Here is a 17,555-nt window from a genome sequence, read left to right on the forward strand (position 1 = left end):
AAAGCAGAACCACCAGCCATCAAAATCCGATTCCGATCGACAATTTTACCTCTTTTCGCCAACGATGTAGCAACCGTGGTATTCGAACTCAGAATCACTATCAAAATCATCATCATCTTTATGGCTTTTGTTAAGATCTGCAACAACGGCGATGGAGACGGCAACGACAACGACAACGACGACGGCGGCTTCAACGAAATTGGCATCGTTGTTCTGGCGGTGATGTCGGTGGTTGGTTCTTCATCATCCGATAAGAGAGAATGAGAGAAAAGTATAAACGAGAAAAAAAAACAGAGAAGAGACGCGAGAGAAGAGACGGAAAGGAGAAAATAAAATTAGGGTTTTGAAAGAGTATAGTAGACAATTAAGGGTAGTTTTGGAATTATGAAAATATCACTTGGGTGGATATTAGCTAAGGGGGTTTTCTCTAACTATTTTTGGGAGTGGATGTATCCTTAACTCATTTTCCTTGATGGGGTTTCTTGCTAATTATCCCATAATTCTAATATTAATATTAATCATAATCCTATTCCTAATCCTAATCATTATCTTAATAGTAATTATACTACTATATTAATCCTAATTATAATCCCAATCCTAATCCTAATATTAATACTAATACTAATTCAAAGAATATTAATTATAATCTTAATTCTAATGCTAATACTAATCACAATCCTAATTCTATTTTTGCATCAATATTTTTTTTCAATGATCTTTTATTTTGTATAAAAAACATTTATATTCAATCTCGCAACCCTTATATCAAATTCATTATGTGTGGTAGCTGAAGCATCCAAAAACACATATTAAATATATTTGAAATTAATATTTAATTATATTATCAAACTGATATTAAAATTATTTAAAATATTATAAGAAAACGTTAAGATGTAAAAAGAACAATAATCGATGGTAATAGAATAAATTACGAAAATCTTCCTGAACTTAGGCTAAAATACGGAAAACACCCCCACTTATTGTAATTACCAAAACCCCCTAGTGTTTGTTTCTGTCTAACACGACCCCCTTATGGTGTGATGTTTTTAGGAATATTTTTTATTCCATGTAATATCCCAAAAAAATGTGGATTCTACCTTTGCAGAATTGACATTTTTTTTTATCCTATTTTTAAAAAACAAAAATTACCCTAAAGGGAGTTAATGGTAATACTTAAAAGTTGTGAAGGTGTTATTTAACAAGAATAAATATTTCGTGTAAAGTCCCCACGAGGGTAATTTTTGTCTTTAAAAAGTACCGTAAAGAAATGTCTCGTGTGCAAGGTAGAATAGGCATTTTTCAGGGAATATTCCACGTAATAAAAAAAAATCGTGAAAAATCATACTGTAATGGGGTCGATGTAAGACGAAAACAAACATCAGGGGAATTTTGGTAATTACTATGTGGGGGTATTTTTATTAATTTAGCCTAAGTTCAAGAGGTTTTTGTAATTTATCCTTGTTAATATACAACTTAAATTGATTTAATACGTATGTTCATATGATAGAAACTAACATAAAGGAAAAGCTGATGGTAATGAAAATAGATCAAATTTCAAATAAGCAAAAGTCATTATATAAACCTTATATAAATAATAAATGAAAAAATAAAAAGATGATTGGATTTTTGTGTAACTCAGTCAAATATTACGGTGATTTCAAAAACATATAGATACATAACTTGAGTTTACTTAAAATAATAAAATTGAGGATTGTGAGTCATATCTATAATAATTTGGTTTGAGCATGTTTTCTCATATTAACTACCTCTTGTTATTATTATGATTTGAGGATGTTTTTTCAGTAATGAAATGATATTTAACAATTAAAAAAAAACACAATAATATTATTATCAATCACATCAATATTATTATTTTTTCGGCTTTTCAACGTATTAATATTAGTGTCTACTATCGTAATATTATTGTACTTGACAGTAAAATTAGTGTAAACACAATATTATTACTGATACTGTCAATCACATCAATTTTATTTATTTTTGGTTTTTTTTATTTTGTTTGATTTGTTTATCGGCCAACGTAATTATATTACCGTGTACTAGTATAATTTTATTGTGGTTGACATTATAATTAGGGTTAAATACAAAAACACCCCTGTACTATGGACTTTGTATCATATACCCCATGTACTACACATAAATACAAAAAACCACCCTATTGTTACATTTTTTCAAATATCTGACGAAAATACCCCTGCTAAGCCTCTTAATATTAGGGTTTGTTTGAACCATTTTCCACTATATTTTTTAACATTTTCGGTCAATTTACTAGGGAAATTTTGGTATTTTTATTTTTTTTTCTCTCTTAAACATCTAATTGCTTAGATTTTATTTTAATTTTCTGAATAAAACCTTTTATTTTAATTTTCTGAATAAAACCTTTTATTTTTGTCATTTTGATTTTTCTCATTTTTTCATTTTTTTTAAATGTCTTCCAATAGTTCAAATTTTCAACAATCATAGGATTGTAAAGATGTTTCTAATCATAAGAAAATCAAAATGACAAAAATAAAAGGTTTTATTCAAAAAATAAAAAAAAATCGAAGTAAGTAGATGTTTTGGAGAAGAAAATATAAATACCAAAATCTGCCAGGTAAAATTGACTGAAAATGGTTAAATATATAGTGGGAAATGGCTTAAAAAAACCCTTAAATATATGCTTTAGCAGGGGTATTTTCGTCATATTTTGGAAAAAAATGTAACACTAGCGGTGTTTTGTATTTATGTGTAGTACAAGGGGGTATATGATACAAAGACCATAATACAAGGGTGTTTTTGTATTTAATCCTTATAATTACTATAACACAATAATATTACTCTCGTTACAGTAATATAATATTACTGTCATTGACAGTAAAATTACTATTATTACTGTCAACCAAAATGGTATTATCTTTTTTTTGTTTTTTATTATGTTTGTCTTTATTGACTGGTTAACACAATAAAATTATTGTACTACACACTAATTTATTATGGTTAATATTACTGCCAACCACAGTAATATTACTGTTTGTTTACGGGGTAAAAAATGTTAAGGAAAAAAAATAAAAAATAAAAAATAAAAAATAAAGGCAACGCCGAAGTTCGACGGTCAACATCAGTTGGCCAGCGCGGCTACGATCAAAATTGGGTTAGAGATCAAAATTGAATAATATCTGAAAATTATGGTCAAATTGAAGTTAAATTAAGTTAAAGAGATGAAATTGAATCATATTAAAACATGATGGGTATTTTAGTTTTTTACACACCTCTAGACTTTGTCTTGATTTTTTTGTGAAAGAGTTTTTGATTTAATTGTCTTTATTAATAAGTTGCCCGTGATTGACTTATTTATGATTGACTTATTTGTAATAGCCTTTTTTTCTCACATTATTACCAATAGTTAAATAAATTTAGTTAACTAACTGAAATTTAAGAAGAAAAAAGTTATTTTCAAGAAGCATGGGTCCATTGTTATCAATGTACCAATTTTAAGGTTCCAACAAAGTACATTACCGCCGAACTCATGTATATGTAATTGATAGAATCAGAGAACCGAATTAAATCCACTCGCTGACCATTAATTACCGATAACAAAAATTGAGTTAAAAATAAATTGATTTTCGAATAAAACCGATAATTAGCCCTACCACGCCACTTCCATTTTCCAACTACTATCTTCAAAACGATATAATATTGTATTTCATTGGAAGCGTCGTCAGTCTGGTGCACTGCACCGAAGCGCGTGCAACAGTAATCATGCATGATGAGTTGTTGTGTCAGTCAAAACATTTGTTTATTGTAATAAATGTTACAAACACAATCAATTCATGCACGAATGTCCTCATTCTTATGACTATGCTTTGTTTTTTTCCCTGCACCGTCATAACTCAAAGGGTGTGAGATTCTTTAAGAGATGCTTGGAAGTTTCCTATAACTCTTGAAACTTTACCCACTATAACCAGAAAAGGGTGGAATTGGTCAATTATACATTGTCGTTAATATTAAGATTTGTGATTCATCGAATATCTATATTTTCTTGTCAATGATCGATCATGAATCGATTTATTAGAGTCTAATTCGACCGCCTCATGTGTAGATGGATCGGTTGTTTTTTTATTGATCGACTCAACATGCAGCCCACAAGAACAGTAAAAAAAAAAAAAAAAAAAAAAATTAATCACGTGCACATAATAGAGAAAGAACCCCATATATCGATGCTTCTACAAATATCTAAGGGTATATTACAAATAACCCTTGAGGTATGGTCAATTTACAAAAAACCCCTCTTGTTTGGATAATTACATCTACCCCTTCAACCATGTTTTTTTTTCTTACACCCACCCTTATAATGTCAAATTCAATATAATCATCTAGATTCCGTGGAATGTGCTCTAGTTTGTACTCGTTTGAGTAAATTTAAGGAGTTAAGGGGGTGGTTGTAATTATCGAAACATGAGGGGTTTTTTTGTAATTTGATCATACCTCGGGGTGGTTGTAATTTACCCAATATCTAAATATACATGACAACAATGCTTTACCATTAGGGTAAATAGCACTTAATCCTCTGTAGTTACAAGTTTTTGCAGATGACACCCTTGTTCTCATAATATCAGCAAATAACCAACCCCTTGTGGTTTATGGGATAGCTTCTTTTAGTTTTTCCGTCAAACATAACCGTGTGAGTCAAACTTCAGAGGGTCATCTCCAAAAATGAAAAGGAAAATAAAAGCACAAGCACAAGGGGGTGATTTGCAAAAAAATAACTTTAATGTTTAATACATGCGATTAAGTTTAACAGAAAAACTAACAAAAACTACTCTCATCAACCACAAGGGGGTTATGGGTTGAATTACAAGTACAAATGGCTCATCTACAAAAATGTGTAACTATAGAGGAGTTAAGTGCCATTACCCTTACAACTATCATCTTTTTTCAATGAGACAAAAAACCCATACAAATAGTAATTGTTAAATCATTCTTAAAATTTACGCTTGTAAACCATTTTTTGGCTTTTCTCAGCTTCTCCAAAGCTGCAAATGGAGGAATCGAACAACAAAAATGAATGTACAATTCGTTTGACAACAAACTGCAAACAAAAAACATACAAATTGGAGCTAAATTGTTGTCGAAAAACAAAATGCAAATTTGGAATTGCTATGGGAAGACTAACTGCAAACACATCGCATAAGGGGTTGGCAATTTAGTAGCCATTTTTCTTGGAGAAATCGAAATTGTTGATTGTGGATATTTGATTCGGTGGTTTGGGGGAGAGAATGGAGGGATTACGGTTTATTGATGTGGACAAAAGGTTTGGGAATAATTAGTTCCTTATATTATTCGGGGTATGTTTGTGTTGGGCTAAATACCTAACACGCAAGTGCACGTATCGCAAACAAGTAGTAAAAGTGGACTCGTGAGAGTCGGATGTCGATCCCACAGGGAATACTCAAATTATCTAATCCTAAGTACCAAAGTCAAACAATTATGATTTTTATCCAGCCTACGCAAAGTTGTCAAATAAATCAATAAAACAATTAAACTAATTATGAAAGCAAATAAACACGAGAGAATATCAATAAAAACGGATCTAGGATTTTATCTTCCCCTATGTGATAATTCTTCACCCAATTAATCTTCTATCATGCAAGTTACAATTCCCGATTATTAACCCAAGACACGAAATTACTCATAACCAGCTGTCGCGTGTATTATGAGTCTATTATTCATAAAAGATTCACTATATGTCTATGCAAACCTAGTATGAATAAAACATTAAATAACAAGTCTCGTAAACGGCTACCTAAGGTATTATCTATATGTCTACGATAATACATGCAATTTACACACTCATCCGGTGAAAACTACTCGAAGGCTCTCCTATTCTTGTTCTAATTATTAAAACGATCTGTCAATCAATTCTAACAATAACTCATAACAACATAAATTAGCTACGTTCATGCGCTAAATAAGATCAAAATAGAAGAAATAATCGAAGAATTAATCTTGCATAAAAGTAGAAAACGAGGTTCGAATTACCACATAGGGTTCCAACAAAATCCTAGAATAAAAACTTAGCTACTCATGTTCTCTACGAAACGCATAATAAAAATACGAAAAATAATAAAAGCTATGAATAAAAATAAAAAGAGGAGAACTATGATGAAGGTTCGTCAAGTCTTCGTCTTCGTTGTTCCGTTCTTGTGCTCCTAGATAGCGTGTAGAAAGATAAAGATAGATCCCTAATTGTGTGCTTTTTGGCCTTTAAATAGGGTGCAAAGATATAAAAGGGCGGTTTCCTTGTGTAATTAAAATTCCTTCACTGCGCCACTTCGTTCCTCCGGACGGCCGTGCGAGAATTCCTTCTTAAATCCGGACGGCCGTCCGGTCATTAATTCTTCAGAGTTCTGATTTTTTTACTTTTGGCCCACTTTTTCTCCGAATTTGCAGTTTTTACCTCATAAGTTGCCAATTCTTCAATTTGCACCTAAAATACAAATAATAACCATTTCCATTTTAAGCACCAATTATCGTTAAAACACACCAAAAGTTCCAATTAAAAGGTACAATTAAATGTATAAATATACACTTAACAGTTTGCCACAAAATATCCAATAAAATTATAGAAAAATACAGATTATGGCAATTATTACTCCATTTGTCCATATTATTTGTTTTGGGGTGTTTTTTTCCCCAGATTATTTGTCATTTTAGAGTTCCATTAAAACTTAAATTTTTTTTATATATATATATATATATATATATATATATCAATTTTGGTCATTATCACTCTTAATTAGTTATTGAAAAATAATTATTGACAAGGGTATTTTAATATTTACTATGTTATATTTGTACAATTCATGCATATTTATATTTATTGAGTTTGTCAATATGCGTGCAACCATTCAAAACACATATAATATGAGACAAATGGAGTCATATCTATGGACCTATAGCAAATTGCATATTATTTTAATTTTAATTTTTACCTCTATTAAGCACATTTATCATAAAGGGCAAATAAGGCCACCCCTGAGATATGATCAAATTACAAAAAAACGTCTTATGTTTGAGTAATTACAACCATCCCCTCATTTTAAATATTTTTACATAAAATTTATGTAATTCGGTTACTTACCGAATCAAATCGTATATTTAGTTCGGTAAATGGTATGAAATGTTGGTGTACCAAAATTTCGGTTCGGTTTTACCGAATTAACATCCCTAAATTTACCTCTAGAGGGATCTTTTCGTAAGATGATACATAGTTAAGGGGGTGACTGTAATAACCCAAATAGGGAGGAGGTTTTCGTAATTTGACCATACATATAATTCAGGGGTGGTCGTAATTTGCCCATATCATAAATTATGGTTCTTAATTCTTAGATTTAAATTTGGAAAAATATCTAAATTTGAAATTGGAACTTAGATTTATCTCCATAGTGTTAGATTTGGATGAATTTGTTGCATCAAAAAACAAACTTCATCAGAAAAAATGACTTTTTTTTTAAAATACGGTGTCTATGTTTACTAAAACGTGTCGTGTGATATCTCCCAAAATAAAGCCGTTGAAAACTTTAAAGAAAAGGGGACTTGACAAAATAAGATGAAATGTTATTAGCTTTTAAAATTTTTATATTTACAAAAGCTTGTCATGTACATCACCCAATATATTTTTAGGGGTTAATATGCTTGGGTCCCTAGTAGCAAACTTAATTAGAACTAAATGACAACCTCAAACTAATTTTTTTAAATACATTCCTATTTCAAAATATAATATGTCTCACACTCCTAATTTTTTTCATCTCTAACTTGCGCATAAACTCTAAATATAACCTCTATTTTTATTTTCTTTTATTTCTATAACCCATATATGTTTCTTTTCTTTTATTTTCTCTCTTTTTTTCTCTCGTTCTTTTTGTTTCTCTTTCTTAATCTCTATCTCTCTCCCTCTCTATCTCTCTTGGTCCCAGTTATGGTGAGCGGCTATATATGGAGGCGGTGGAGGTGGTCATGGAGGCGACGGTAACAATGTTGTTGTTATAAGTACTGAAAAAATATATTTAACAACAATCGCATTTTGCACCTTGTTAAAGTAGTTTACTACAAGACGGGAATGCATGTCGTAAAATCTCCGTCTTCAAATTGTAGACAACAACGTGTTTGCGCGCCTTGTGGATTAATGTAACTCTAACAAGATACGGCGCATGTTGTCGAATTAGATTACTTCAAAACATTTTGTAGTGCCATAACTTTAACGTATTTTTTAATTAAATTTACAAGTAAATTATGAATTAATTTACTAATACTAACATTATTTAAGAAGCTAATTATGTTTGTTATATAGCCTCATAGTTCTAATTATTGAACATCTAAGTATTAAAATAAAGTTAATATATATTTGTTTATTTTTTTAAATAGAAAATATATTTATATTTTTAATATAACAGTATAAAAAAGTAAACATAAGATGTAAGAAAAAAAAAAGAGTAAAAAATACACAAGAATTATAACATAACAATTTAATAAAATACCATGTAAAATAGACGGTAGTTTCCTCCATCACTATTAATTACTTTTTTTTTTCTTTTTAATATCCCCTAATTTTCTTTATTTTTTCCTCTTTTTCTCTATTATTCCTTTTCTTCTTGCTCTGTTCCTCTTTCCATCTTCTCGCGCTAGACAGAAAACCTATTACTCTCGCTACGACGATTCCCTCTCATCGTGACGGTTCTCTACCTCCTCGTTCCTAAAATGCCAAATATCACCAAAACAAAATTAATTGAACTCCAGATTTGAAGAAATTTTGGCTGCAATACGAGGAAATCTCTGTCAAGGAATCATAAAAAACGTGGTACCACTCTCGCTTCCTGCTCACTCGCCCATCTATTTTGAATCAGGTACAATTATTCATTTCTTGATCAATTTAATTTTACAGTGATGTTTTGGCGGAATACTTTTGTTCTTCTGATTCTTCAATTTTCAGATTATATGTGTAAAGGTCCAAGTTTTAATTTGGTGGAGTATCCTGCTGTTAATGCTACAATTTTGAGTGATTATTCCACTAAATGTAGTGAGTTAATTTTCAAATTTACATATTTTCTAACAATTTTGTGTCTGATGCCATTAGATGTAATCAATTGGTAGTGAATAATCCATGTTGCAAACAATCGGAACAAATATTTTTCTTTCCGTGTTTTGTGGGTACTCTTTTGATAGAGAGGTGTCTAAAATTTAGGTTTGAGCTAAGGGTGTGCAGAGTACTGTGAATGGGTTGTATTTGTTTTAAGATATTCGAAATAAGTTTGATGGAACATAAATAATTTGCTAAACTAAATATATGCCCTTGCTTTATTTGTTATTTTCTTGTGAATTTATGTAATTGGACATATTTTTTACCAGAAAGAGCAGGATGAATTGACCAATACTCTTCCAATATCAGTGGTAATTCTTGTGGTTGACCAAAGGCAAAAGAAATCGAGCAAACAACATTGTGCTTGCACGGTGCATTTGGACTAGACTAAGAAACTACTTGGATCATTAGGAATAAACTGCCTCGAGCTAACGGTGATGATGAGTGCTACAATATTAAGAGCATACATGTTGCTGACGACATTCTTGCCACACCACCAGCGGTTAGTTAGTTGCGAGACTTATTTTTCCATTTTCATATGATCTTATTATTTCTTAAAATAACGTTTCTTGCAATCCTAAAATGCAATCAGGTGTTCTATCTCGTGTTCGTTTGCTATTTGTTTCTACTACAATCCAATTATAAATGGCTTGGGTAATATTTATTGTTCATCACCTTCTTGATTAAAGTTACTTGCATTCTAAAATTTCAATATATGAGGATAATTTACCGTATTTTACTTTTCGCAGCGGCATGGGTGATAGGTTCACGTCGAGGCATTAAAAGGTCTGCCCAAATCTTATACATAGTGAGTATGAAAGTGATCTCATTTCTTGTCATTTTAAATATATTTAAACTTTCTTGTTTGCATGTTTTACTGAGTACAATTGTGTGGCCAAGAAGTTTTGTCACAATGATAAGTGAAGGTCTTATTCATTGACAACTTAACTTTTAAAAGGTGTTATTTTGGTACATACACATATTATTTCATTTTAATTGCTATCCTTTTTTGTCATTGGTGTTAGACAGATTTGGAATATCTCCATTGTCGCGAAAGAAACTGAAGACAAGGGAAATCGAAGATTAGATGAACTTTGACTTGAATAGAATGTGAGTTTACATTGTGTTATAAGACTGCTACAAGTTAAATGTAAATAAATTAGTTTAGTCTTATCTATCGTACTGTACTTTGAGTAGATCGACTTTTATTCAATTAGACCATGTATGGTATTGTGAATTTGACGATTTAGTTTTGAATTACTTTGTTTATTGACATTTCGATTTTGTTAAGGGAAAAGAATTGATTTTGAAATGTAAATGGATGGTGAAATTTGTGAACAAATAGCATTATTGTTTGGCAGGCCGAATGAATACAATTTGCACAACATGAATAGCATATTATTAATGAATTAATAAAATATTTGTAATCACACTATAACAACATGCGATGTGCATCGTTATATATCTTTCGACATGATGCATTTAAATGTTGTTGTTGTGTATGACAACACACTTTGACTTGTTGTCATAAAACTTATAACTACCCGCATGTGCATGTTGTTAATTACCTATGACAACATGCATGATGCATTGTTGTCGATTTTATACAACGGGCATTTACTTGTTTTACAACGTTGTATGTACGTTGTTAAATGTGCCGAGGATTTAACAACATGTTGGTCAACAATGTTCGGTTCCGTGTTGTCTTAACCCTTTCACAACACACATCAAGCATTGTTAAAACACCTTTTTCTTGTAGTGGGTTGTTATGGAGGCGGTCACGGTGAATGGCGGTTGCTATGGAGGCGGTGCATATCGTGGGGGTTGTTATGGAGGTGGCTCTATGGTGAGTGGCGGTGGCTATGGAGGTCGTGGGTATGGTGGAGATAGTTATGGAGGCGGTTAGGGGCGGTGGTGGTTGTAAGGGAGTGGTTATGGGGATAAGGAATGGTCGGGAGGCGATAAATATGGAGATGGTGCTAGCTATGGTGACGGTTTTGCAGATCTAAGTTTTTATTTTGGCGGCTATGGCGACAGTGGTTGTAGATCTTGGGTTTTATTTTTGGATGATTATGGATTTCCGTGGGTGTCTATGGCTGGCTGGCGGCTAGGGTTCAAAGAGGGAGTTAGGGTTTCAAATTGTGCAATACAAATGACTATGGATTACTACGACTACTACAGATTTCTATGGGTGTCTATAGGTGGCTACGACAGCACAAATGACTATGGGTCACTACGATTACTATGAGTTTCTACGGATGTCTGTGGGTGACTATGGCCCAAAAAAATAAAAATAAAATAATCATAATTTCCAATATTATGTAGAAAAAAAGGAAAAAAAAATAGTTTTTTATAATACTAAAATACTAAAATGAAAGAGAAAAAAATCATGTTCCACGTACAAAAAATAATATTAGATGGAAAAATAAAAATGTAAAATGCAGAATAATAAAATGATAACTGCAATTTAAATATTACTTGATGTATATTTCATTTGTTGTATGTGAAGGACATTTATAAAGGATGTGAAGCAAATGTTTAATTAAGTTTGTCATTTAGTTCTAATATGTTTTGTCACCAGGGACCTATATCTTAAGACCACATATTTTAATTATAGAAAATATAGTAAGTACTATATGATCTTAATTTATTTTTTGCATTTTGTGTTTATATTTAGCTATTCACTTGCGCCTGATTGAATCGCCAGATTTTCTTTTTATCTTGCAATAAAAATATGTGGTAATATGCCACGAGCCCCTTAAACGAAGCTCAATTTGTACTAAATGACAAGTGCAAAATTAATCTTTTAATTAAATCCTTAATTTGAAATAATAAATGAGGCACATCCCAATTTGTTTCATCCATATTTTGCCCTTATACCTTAAATGCTATAACCTATACATTCACTTTCTTCAATTCAAATTTATTTTTCTTCTCTCTCTCTCTCTCTCTCTCTCTCTCTCTCTCTCTCTCTCTCTCTCTCTCTCTCATATTTTCTCTCTATCTCCCTTTATTCATCTCTCTATCTCTCTTTTTCTCCAGTAGTGGCACGAACGCCGCCGATGGCGGCGGTAACAGAGGGAGCAGGGGCAGGGGCGGTGGAGGGAGTCGTGGTGGAGGCGGCGATAACGGGAGTTGTGGTTATGGTTGGGATGTTATTGAAAGCATACTTTGAATAATTAATTGCATTTGATTGTCTTATATTTGAAGATATTTTGCTTGGTTTGGGTTCAAATGGCAGATTTAGGTTTTCCTAAAGTTGGTAGCTGACTACGGTCACGGCGGCTGCGAGCTTGGTTGCAAGGGTTGGCTACAGCTGGGAATTGTTGGCGGCTAGGGTTTGTTAGTAAAGAATAGTACACCGTAGTAGTACAACGTAGTATGCTATAGTACACCGTAGTACATCATAGTCTACTACAGACTAATTGAAAAATATGTAAAACTGAATAAAAAAATAAAAATAAATAGCATTCTTTCTCTTGTTTTTTTTAATTGTTAATATTATGTAAAAAAAAGGTTTTTATAGTAGTGTATAAAATTCCAAAATGAAGTATAAAAAAAAGCAAGACAAATGGATATTCTGTAAAAAAAATTAAAATGCTACATGAAGATATGAAATACTAAATGCATAATAAATAAAATGAGAAATGCAGTTTGGAATTTACTTGATGCATATTTTGAATTTGTGAGTGGAGGGGCATTTTTGGAATAAATTTTAGAAAGAATGTGAAACAAATGTTTAGTTGAGCTTGTCATTTAGTTCTAAAAATTTTGTCACTAGAGACGTATATCCTAAAGCCCCTAAACTTTTTTGGTTGTTATTAGGTAATTGAATGGGCTAGATTGTTCAATTTATACTTCTAATGTTTTACCTCTAAAATTATTCATTAGAGTACTGCAATAGCTTTTCACATTAGTTGATATCGAAAATTTGATTTAGAGACGTTTGGCTAAGGTTATAAACTTTTTAAAGCGCTTATAAGATATTTAAAACTTTACAAGCTCTTCCAATGTCACCATTGACACATACAATTCCACAGAATGAGTACGAGACATTTTTTGTGTACTGCTAACAGAAATAGTCTCTGGTGCTGGTGCTGTTACTTATGATTTCAAAAAAGAAAAAAAAAATTGGAAGTGAAAGGAAGATTTTAACTTGTTATATGATGATGCTAGAGATAGATCACCTTAGACAGTTGAAGTAGGATGAGTTGGAAGAGCAGAGTGGATCACTGGATCACGAGCTTGATGACCTTGAGATACCTGATTCACGTGAACTAAGCCGGGGGTTGATCCGGCGGAAACCCCTCCGATGCTAAGTCAGACGTGCGGATAGTGGAAATAGTCCAGATAATACATATTGTAGTATTGCTCAGTTAATAGGACGTACCTTAGGAATGAGTTAAAACCTTTATTTATAGCTTAGTTGAGATTGTCGGGCCCAAACCTCACTTGAAGGTGTTTGGGCCTCGGTGATAGTGGTCTTAAATATTGAGTTTGTGGCCCATTAGGTAAAGAAATTGTAGGCCCATTGGGTGGGCCCAATTAGGCATATAATTAAGCCCCCCACTCTCGAGTCGATGTGGGGACATGTCGAAATGGGTGCCAGATCGTGTCGAGAGTAAAAATTGTAGAAGCCGCTCATTGGCGTATGGCCTAATGGTGTGCGAAAACGCGTTGGAGCGTGTGTCGGAGGGACGTGAAGGCGCGTTGGTGCGTAGTGCGACCAAGTTGTCGCGATGTAAGTTACTTGAGTTGTCGGTGCTGTCCCGCGACGATGTAGTAGCACGGAGCGAGTATTCTCCTAGTGGGAGTTGTTATTTATTGACAATGTCAATGTTCTGACGCGTTGCTTATATGTGTTTACATATAGCATTGTGCGTGATGTACTTGAGGAAGGGATCAAGCTCTCAAGATTTTTTTATGGGGATCGTGCCCCTTGTTAGACCTCGCGGGTCGTAAGTATGTTAGGACCGTGGCCACGTTTTAATGAAGGACCCGTCGAAGACATGTAGAGAAATTTGAGTAATCGAGCTGGCCAGGCTATATAGATTCTCATAATATCTCTAAGTGTTTCTAGGGTTGTAATTGTGCTAACTTGAGCTTGTGATTGTGTAGTGAATTGCGAGCGAGTTGTCTCCTCGAGAGAGTTGTCTCGCAGCGAAGTTGTTGGAGCGTTGGGTGATGCGCGACTGAGGAGTGTGCGGATTGAGGTCACTTTGAGCGAGTTGTAGTAGCGAGCGAGTTGGCTCATCGTGGGAGTTGTCTCGCTGCGGGTTGTAGTACCGAGCGAGTTGGCTCCTCGTCGGAGTTGTCTCGCTGCGGGTTCGTAGTACCGAGCAATTTGGCTTCTCGGGGCAGTTGTCTCGCTGCGGGTTGTAGTACTGAGCGAGTTGGCTCCTCGTGGGAGTTGTCTCGCAACGGGTTGTAGGAGGGAGCGAGTGGTCTCCTCGTGGGAGTTATCTCGCTGTGAGTTCGTAGACCCGAGGGAGTTGGCTCCTCGTGAGAGTTGTCTCACAACGGGTTATAGGACCGAGCGAGTTATCTCCTCGTGGGAGTTGTCTCCCTACGGGTTGTAGTTCCGAGCGAGTTTGCTCCTCGTGGGAGTTGTCTCGCAACGGGTTGTAGGACCGAGCGCGTTGGCTCCTCGTGGGAGTTGTCTCGCTGCGGGTTGTAGTACCGAGGGAGTTGAATCCTCGTGAGAATTGCCTCGCAACGGGTTTGTAGGACCGAGGGAGTTGTCTCCTCGTGGGAGTTGCTCGCTGCGGGTTCTACTAGCGAGCGAGTTGTCTCCTCGTGGAGTTGTCTCGCAACAACAGATTCGTAGTGTCAAGCGAGTTGGCTCCTCATGGGAGTTGTCTTGCTGCGGGTTTGTAGTTCTGAGCGAGTTGCCTCCTCGTTGGAGTTGTCTCGCAAGCCCACCACTCTCGATTCGATATGGGAGTCAAGTCGAAAAGTGTACCGGATCGTGTCCAGGGTAGATCGGTGTTGTGGAGTACCGTTAATTGCTGGCGTGGAGAAATAATAATTTTATTCATCTATTGGAGAGCGCGCTCGATTTAGTGGAGCACGTTAAAATTTCCGCGCGATTTGGTGAAGCGCGTAAAAATCCGGGCGCGATTTGGTGGAGCGCCTTGAACTTCCCGCGCGATTTGGTGAAGCGCGTAAACATTGGAGCGCGATTTGGTGGAGCGCGTTGAAATTTGCGGATGATTACACTGCCTTGGAAGCCGCGCCAATTAGAGCCGCGCATCTTGAAGCTGTGCGAATTTCTACGTGAGAGGAGCCGCGCGACTTGAAGCCACGCGAATTTCTATGTGAGGGGAGCCGCGCGAATTAGAGCCGCGCGGCTTGAAGCCGCGTGAATCTCTACGTGTGAGAAGCCGCGCGGCTTGCTATATGAGAGGAGCCGCGCACGGAGCCCAAGACGAGGAGAGAGAACGGAGAATTTAACAGGGCGACGACACAAGCATACATATACACATAGATAAACTTTTGCAAGTTGTTTTTAATTTTTATAATTGATTAGTAGTTTGATTGGGGCAATAGTAAATTTGTGTGTTTGAAAAAAAAATGCAATCCCCTCACTTTATTATTGCATATAATGGAATGCATTTTCTTGGTCCAGTTGTATCGTCAAATCATACAGGTCGCAACACTTTGGTAAGTTGGTTGCATGAGTCTTGATTCTTAATACATTTTTTTTCTTTTGATGTTGAAGTTTTTTTTATTTTAAAGGGTTCTTTTTATAATATACAATCTATATTAATATGTCTTAACCTCACTTTGTACCCTTTAAATGTAGTCTTTTTGCACTTTGCTTGCCGAAAAAATTTAATAGTATTTTACAGAATTGAACAATAATAAATCATTCACAATGCACCCCGTAATTAATTTTTAGAAGTTATGAGTGATTTTTCATCTTTTTGGTGATTTTGTTTAGTGGGAATATACTAAAATATTAAGTTAATTTCAAGTGAAAAACGCAAAAAAGAAAAATAAAATGTCTCCTTAAAATATATTTTCTCACAAAAGAAAGAAGGAATTCTCATAAACTTTTATCACCAAACAATTCAATTGTAGGACATTTATTGCAGTTGGTGAAAATATTTGGTGAATTTTTTATATAAAAAAATATCAATTTTCAGTAATTTGTGAGAAAATGGCGAACGGGAAACTAAATTTTTTAAGGTGATGCATCTTTTCTCCGCAATGATAAATTTATTGAAATATTTAAAAAATACCCTGATTGAGTACACCCCATGTTGGTTTTCCTTTCTTAAGTGAACGGGAATATTTTTTTCTTTTCAGTATTATTTCTTTCATGGTGTAAAATACGAGTAACGTTTAAGATATATCTATCACAGGATAAGTAGAAAAAAATAGTTTCTCATATAAAAGAAACACTACGAATTTGTTTTTACCAGTTTCGATAAAAGACAAATAATTTGGTGATGAAATATTTGTAACATCAATTTTTTTGTGAGAAAATAAAAGTTTAAAGTTTCAACGAGATATTTTACTATTTTTTGTACTTTTTGTTTTTTAACAAAAAAATAAGAAAATATTATTACTTCAAGATGACATATATCTATGAAAATTTTGGGTTGGAAGATTGAGAAAATTAAAAAATTTAATTTGACAATTTGCATCTTTATAGAAGTACAAGTAAAAATATGAAATTCACCTCAATATTTTTTTAAAAAATTGATATGAGGTGAATTATGAATGATTTATTGTACTTTGATGGGGCATATTCTATTGATTTATTTCAAGGATACAAAGTGTCAAAATGCAACTTTTAAGAGATGCAACGTGGATCGAATTAAGCCCCTATTAATATATAGATTAAATACAGTTTGCACCCTTAAAGTATAGGGATATTAACACTTACCCTTTAATGTTACAAATGTTACACTTACCCTCTCCATGAGTGAATTTAATGCTAATAAGACTTCAACTTTGAATGTATGTCATTTTTCTTCCCAAAATGTCTTCTAGCCATTATAAAAAGATGAATATGGAATAATAGTTTTCAACAATCTTTCAAAAAAACAATTTTAATTATGTAATAAAAAATTATTAAAAAAATTATTTTTATTTATGATGTACCTCCACATTTTAATTACTGCATGACCCTAATATAAATAAAAATCTCAATTAATTTTCTGAAAAATAATAAAATTTGTTAAACATTCATGCGAAAAACAATAATTAATATGTTAGAGTCATACATTATTTAATATAACAAGATCAATTATAAAATTAAAATTAAATTTTGAGTAATTAATAAACTTTCTTTAAATAACAATGAACATAAAGTAAAAAAATGAAACCAAAATTCATTCTTTTTCGTTCATAAAATTATATATTGAAATAATAAAATTGAGATATATCTTCAAAGGTGTTTAAAAAAATTATT

The 17,555-nt window shown here is 33.3% G+C and overlaps 1 long non-coding RNA gene across 2 annotated transcripts; it reads left to right on the top strand.

Moving 5' to 3' along the window:
* The first annotated feature begins 8,732 nt into the window (after nucleotides 1-8,732).
* On the top strand, nucleotides 8,733-10,452 carry LOC148765830 (uncharacterized). 2 transcript variants are annotated; one of them, XR_016029138.1, is made up of 4 exons: nucleotides 8,733-8,900; nucleotides 9,403-9,635; nucleotides 9,898-10,059; nucleotides 10,159-10,452. It is a non-coding gene; the product is annotated as an uncharacterized LOC148765830 (long non-coding RNA). The 2 variants fall into 2 exon arrangements; XR_016029137.1 differs by having other exon boundaries at nucleotides 10,163-10,452.
* The last annotated feature ends 7,103 nt before the right edge of the window (nucleotides 10,453-17,555 follow it).

This window comes from Erythranthe guttata, chromosome 13, assembly GCF_056151865.1.
Source record: "Erythranthe guttata isolate IM_541 chromosome 13, IM_541, whole genome shotgun sequence".
NCBI classification, from domain to species: Eukaryota; Viridiplantae; Streptophyta; class Magnoliopsida; order Lamiales; family Phrymaceae; genus Erythranthe; species Erythranthe guttata.